The sequence below is a fragment of the Mytilus edulis genome, chromosome 4 (assembly GCF_963676685.1).
Source record: "Mytilus edulis chromosome 4, xbMytEdul2.2, whole genome shotgun sequence".
In the NCBI taxonomy this organism is placed as follows: Eukaryota; Metazoa; Mollusca; class Bivalvia; order Mytilida; family Mytilidae; genus Mytilus; species Mytilus edulis.
Genome location: NC_092347.1, coordinates 13672925 through 13680151, shown reverse-complemented (window position 1 = coordinate 13680151; position 7227 = coordinate 13672925).

The window sequence follows — 7227 nt, the reverse complement described above, 5'->3', positions numbered from 1 at the left end:
AATGTATTATAAGCGAATAGGTAACGAATAGGTAACAGGGTATTAACCGAGCGCTGGAACGGGTACATGCGCGCTAATAGGGTCATTTCATCTCTAAGAACACATTCTTACCACCAGAGACCTGAACACAATTAAAAAACGATTTATTTCAAGGTGCACCGTATACCCCGCGCATTAAAAGCGAATAAGTAACGAATAGGTAACAGGTTATTTACCGAGCGCTGGAACGGGTACATGCGCTCTAATGGGGTCATTTCATCTCTAAGAACACATTGTTACCACCAGACATGAACACAATTAAAACACGATTTATTTCAAGGTGCAGCGTATACCCCGCGCATTAAAAGGGAATAGGTAACGAATAGGTAACAGGTTATTTACCGAGCGCTGGAACGGGTACATGCGCTCTAATGGGGTCATTTCATCTCTAAGAACACATTGTTACCACCTGAGACATGGACATAATTGAAAATCCTTTTCTAACAGGTGAAACGTATAAAAATGTATTATAAGCGAATAGGTAACGAATAGGTAACAGGGTATTAACCGAGCGCTGGAACGGGTACATGCGCGCTAATAGGGTCATTTCATCTCTAAGAACACATTCTTACCACCAGAGACCTGAACACAATTAAAAAACGATTTATTTCAAGGTGCACCGTATACCCCGCGCATTAAAAGCGAATAAGTAACGAATAGGTAACAGGTTATTTACCGAGCGCTGGAACGGGTACATGCGCTCTAATGGGGTCATTTCATCTCTAAGAACACATTGTTACCACCTGAGACATGAACACAATTAAAACACGATTTATTTCAAGTTGCAGCGTATACCCCGCGCATTAAAAGCGAATAGGTAACGAATAGGTAACAAGATTATTTACCGAGCACTGGAACGGGTACATGAGCGCTAATAGGGTAATTTCATCTCTAAGAACACATTGTTACAACCTGAGACAGGGACATAATTGAAAATCCTTTTCTAACAGGTGAAACGTATAAAAAAATGTATTATAAGCGAATAGGTAACGAATAGGTAACGATTGGATAACAGGGTATTAACCGAGCGCTGGAACGGGTACATGCGCGCTAATAGGGTCATTTCATCTCTAAGAACACATTCTTACCACCAGAGACCTGAACACAATTAAAAAACGATTTATTTCAAGGTGCACCGTATACCCCGCGCATTAAAAGCGAATAGGTAATGAATAGGTAACAGGTTATTTACCGAGCGCTGGAACAGGTACATGCGCTCTAATGGGGTCATTTCTTCTCTAAGATCACATTGTTACCACCTGAGACATGGACATAATTGAAAATCCTTTTCTAACAGGTGCAACGTATAAAAAAATGTATTATAAGCGAATAGGTAACGAATAGGTAACGAATAGGTAACAGGGTATTAACCGAGCGCTGGAACGGGTACATGCGCGCTAATAGGGTAATTTCATCTCTAAGAACACATTCTTACCACCAGATACCTGAACACAATTAAAAAACGATTTATTTCAAGGTGCACCGTATACCCCGCGCATTAAAAGCGAATAAGTAACGAATAGGTAACAGGTTATTTACCGAGCGCTGGAACGGGTACATGCGCTCTAATGGGGTCATTTCATCTCTAAGAACACATTGTTACCATCAAAGATATGAATTTAATTGAAAATCCTTTTCTAAAAGGTGCAACGTACAACAAACGTACTATAAGTGAATAGGTAACGAATAGGTAACAGGGTATTAACCGATCGCTGGAACGAGTACATATGCGCTTATAGGGGTATTTCATCTATAAGAACACATTATTACCACCAGAGATATGAACACAATTGGAAATCCTTTTCTAAAAGGTGCAACGTACAACAAACTTTTTAAAAGCGAATTAGTAACGAATATTTAACAGGGTATTATCCGACCGCTGGAACGGATACAAATGCACTTATAGAGTTATATCACCTCTAAGAGCCCAAATCTTCCACCAGAGACAACAAAACAATTGAAAATCATGTTTTAAAAGGTGCAACGTAAGATACACGTATTATAAGCGAATTATAAGCGAGTGATGGAACGAATTAAACAAGGTAATAGCATGCTCCGAAACGATGTACACCCTGCTTACATGTTTAACTCTACCACATTATGTAAGTATGTGCCTGTCCCTAGACAAGAGCCTGAAATTAAGTAGTTATCGTTTGTTTTTGTGTTACATATTTCCGTTTATTTTTTTGTATATGAAATACGGCCGTCAGTTTTGTTGTTTGAATTGTATGAGGTTGTCATGTCTGGGCCTTTTATAGGTGACTACACGGTTTGGGCTATGCTCATTGTTGAAGGCCGTACAGTGAACTATAGTTGATAATTTCTGTGTCATTTTGGTCTAATGTGGAGTGTTGTCTCATTGGCAATCATACCACATCTTCGTTTTTACGCAAGCGCTAACACGGTGATTTCATCCCGTCGAACCAAGATCCATCTTCAAACATACGGACATAAAGCAGTTAAAAGGTAGAACGTATAAAAAACAAGTAAGGAACAAATGCGTATCGAACATGAAGTAAAAGGATCGGTTGAGCACAAACACATATAAATAGGTCATAAAAAGATCATTTTACCTCAACCAATTCAGAACTATTACCATATGTAAGACTATTAACAACTAGATTTGTAATTGCTAGCAATAACGGAAGGCACCCCTTCCCCCTATTACCAGGTGAGCGACAGCCATTTTGACAATTCCAAAGTCAAAGAGAGCATCTACAGATGTCTAGTAACATTTTTGCAAAGTTTCATTAAGTTTGAACATTTTGAATTTTTGATATTTTTGCTGTTTCCATGGTTACGGCGGCCATTTTGAAAATTCTAACTTCAAAAATCCAACTCTGCCTATGCCAGTTACCATTCCTGTAAAGTTTCATCCAGTTTGCGGAAAATTCTTATTTTTGAAATTTTTGACCTTTTTGCATTGTTTCCATGGTAACAAGACCTATTTTGGAAATTCCAACTCCAATGTTGCTCATCATTACTGTGAAGTTTCATGAAGTTTTGAGCATTTTTAGAATTTTGAAAATTTTGGTGTAGTTTCCATGGCAACATAGTAGTTCCAATGATCGCCAAAATCATCCAACACCTGTATATAGTGGGCACCTACATTGTTTTAAAATATGATGATTCTGAGTTGAAGCATATCCAAACAGTTCACCAAAAACCAAAAGCTCATTTTTTTCACAATTGTGCCGTTTCCATGGTAACGGCAGCCATATTAAACTATTCCATGCCATAATTAAAAAGGGGGAAGGATATTAAAAATCAAATAAGTAACGAATAGGTAACGAATAGGGAATAGGGAATAGGTAACGAATAGGTAACGAATAGGGAATAGGGAATAGGTAACGAATAGGCAACGAATAGGGAATAGGGAATAGGTAACGAATAGGTAACGAATAGGGAATAGGGAATAGGTAACGAATAGGTAACGAATAGGGAATAGGGAATAGGTAACGAATAGGCAACGAATAGGGAATAGGGAATAGGTAACGAATAGGGAATAGGGAATAGGTAACCAACTTGACGCCCATGGTAATAAGTACAAATAACGTTATGAAAAAACGGGAGCGTCTAGCTTTCCTTCGCTATGTAGAAACATTCCAGCAGCGTCTGCATGTGAGTTGTATTTCTACTAGTTGATAATTTGTTCCAGAGCTTGTGTGTCGTATCATAATTATCTTGATAGAGGATTGTTTCTTTTTATGAATCTATTGAGCTAAGAGTTCCAAGAGTAACATTTAAATCATACCATTCACAAAGTTCACATTCACGCCACCATAGGTTAGTTGTCCGTTTTGGAATATCGGTGTCATAGATAACCACGAATATGTTTTAATTGTCCCAACGACAAATTTGTCACTTAACCTTGATCGTCATAAATAGAGTGTATGATGGGTTCCGTGTTTCTGGGTCTTTCGTTAATCTATGTGAAATTTTGTCAAATTGTTCGTATTCCAGTTGCCTTTCGATTTAATTTCCATTATATTTCACTAACTAAAAAATAACTAACGAATTGAAATTAATCTGCTTCTTAAATGTAGAAATCCTTACCAACACACTCAGCCTCAAAATAGAAAAATGATACTCACATAATCAAAGTAACCAAGAATTGAGAATCAATACAAATTCACGCATCATTGTAAATATAACGGAATTTTGAGTCGACTGTCATAAAAGTGAAAGGTTACCGCTATAAAACCAGGTTCAATCCTCTATTTTCTACATTTGAAAATGCCTGCACCAATTCAGGAATATGACAGTTGTCCATTCGTTTGATGTGTTTTATCATTTGATTTTGCCATTTGAGTAGGGACTTTCCGTTTTGATTTATGCTCGGAGTTCAGTATTTTTGTGATTTTACTTTTTAATATATTAATCTAATGATCCGCTTGAAGTTCAAAATCAATAAGATTTATAAGTGGTCAGATAAACTGGAGATTGTGACTTAACAGTGCATATTTTTTATCCTATTAAAAAAAAGGAATCTTTAAGTTATATGATTGATACCTGTGTCACTGACTGAAAACTATTCGTTGAATTTTCACGTTGTATAAGTTATTTAACAATTTATTAATTATTGTTTTTTTGTATAGTATTAAAATCCGGTGAAACGACGAAGTTCTCAAATTTTAAAGCTTTTTATAATTAACAACAGATTTATGATGTTAGGTTTTTTTTTCGCTTGATGAACAACATATTATATGTGGTATATGAATCCAATACGAAATAAATGTATTTGCCACCAATTTTTAGTAAATTTTGCTAACAAAACGTAAAAATAAAAATAACCCGCAACATACGACAGTTGAAAGCCAGTCTAAAATAAAGTAAAGTATTTTATGTAGGTGTATTCCAATTTTAGCTGTCTATTATATACTGAAGTAAAACTCATATATAACTTTATGCTGACATCTAAATTAAGTTTACTTAAGTGTAAATAATGTACATATTCATTTTAACCAATACAAATTATAGGGTCGAACTTTTGAATATTAAATTTGTGTTAAAAAATAACTTGAGAATTGGTTTGTGCAATGTACTTTTTGTATGCAGTTTCATTTTTTGTTTTCATTTCAAATTTAGAGAATATGCTTACGATACCTTTCACTCATCCCCCATGAAATACCTCATTCTCGCAGTCTTCTGACAGATAATAAATACTGTGCTAGTAAAGTTTAGATATTTGCATCGCCAGTTGATGTTCAGCATATGCGAAATACAAAATGTTGAGTACAAAGATGATATAACTTGATATTCATCCAATTTAAAATAGTTTTTTTTACTGTACATTCAGAAATTATTGTGTTTTTTTTTTTTTCATTATGTGAAGAATTCGACTGAATGCGTGCATCTGATAACGATAACTGCATGCAGATTTGCCTGAAATTGCAATACGACAGCTCGCATTTTAGTCTATTCTAAAAAAAAATATCGCAAAAATGTCTGCAGTAATTTAAACAGAGAGATTTAAACGTACTTTCCTTTCCTGGCTTTAGGCGAAACACGCCCGTTTTTTCAATTCGGAAAGCTCGCAACTTATTTTATAAAATATTTAACTTATTTTATGTGAATTTTGAAAACAAATCATAATCATCTTTCTTTTGAAAAAAAAAGATAAACAATGAATGTTTCAGAAGAACACAATGTTCTACAAAACAAAAGTTGTCTCGCTTACTCTTTGTAAACGTTGAAAAAGATTGCGTTATGTCACTGGATCCATTAGTTTTCCAATTGAATATATAATATGATCTTTAACGATACAATTCAATATGCAAATGTCGGGCTGTATAGTCATTACAACCAATAAAAAATAAAACGTCAAGTATATGAGACTATCTAAAAGTAAAGGTATGCGACCTTTTTTAAAATTAACTGAATCATTTGACAAAATTTCTACAATTTTTTACTTTTTAGTGCCGAATTTTAAAAGTTTTTACAGAATTATGTATGTATTATATATGAATTATATTCTCAAAGAATAAGTACAAGTTTTCAGAGAAACAAACAAAAGTATCAATATGAGATCGTTTTGATTGTCGAATTACATATGACTTCATTAATAGAATGCATATGTTTTTTAACGAAACATAAATATTACAATTGACATACATGTCCTTACATAAATACAAAAGAAAAAACCCTACATACAACTACTAATAAAATTAAAGCAATAAAAATATATTTTTATAGGCAGACCACACAAATCAAATATCTACCGTATAGACCACTGATACAAAGCAAATGTACAAATCATCAAACTCATGATATAAAAGGGAGGATAACATGTAGTCCGATTACTCCATTTCTTTGTAGCAACATTCCAGCAGCACCCGCATATGTAGTGTATATCTATTAGTTGATACGATATTCCAGCAGCACCCGCATATGTAGTGTATATCTATTAGTTGATACGATATTCCAGCAGCACCCGCATATGTAGTGTATATCAATTAGTTGATACGATATTCCAGCAGCACCCGCATATGTAGTGTATATCTATTAGTTGATACGATATTCCAGCAGCACCCGCATATGTAGTGTATATCTATTAGTTGATACGATATTCCAGCAGCACCCGCATATGTAGTGTATATCTATTAGTTGATACGATATTCCAGCAGCACCCGCATATGTAGTGTATATCTATTAGTTGATACGATATTCCAGCAGCACCCGCATATGTAGTGTATATCTATTAGTTGATACGATATTCCAGCAGCACCCTCATATGTAGTGTATATCTATTAGTTGATACGACATTCCAGCAGCACCCTCATATGTAGTGTATATCTATTAGTTGATACGACATTCCAGCAGCACCCTCATATGTAGTGTATATCTATTAGTTGATACGACATTCCAGCAGCACCCTCATATGTAGTGTATATCTATTAGTTGATACGACATTCCAGCAGCACCCGCATATGTAGTGTATATCTATTAGTTGATACGACATTCCAGCAGCACCCTCATATGTAGTGTATATCTATTAGTTGATACGATATTCCAGCAGCACCCTCATATGTAGTATATATCTATTAGTTGATACGATATTTCAGCAGCACCCTCATATGTAGTGTATATCTATTAGTTGATACGATATTCCAGCAGCACCCTCATATGTAGTGTATATCTATTAGTTGATACGATATTCCAGATCTTGCATTTTCTATCATAAATTCG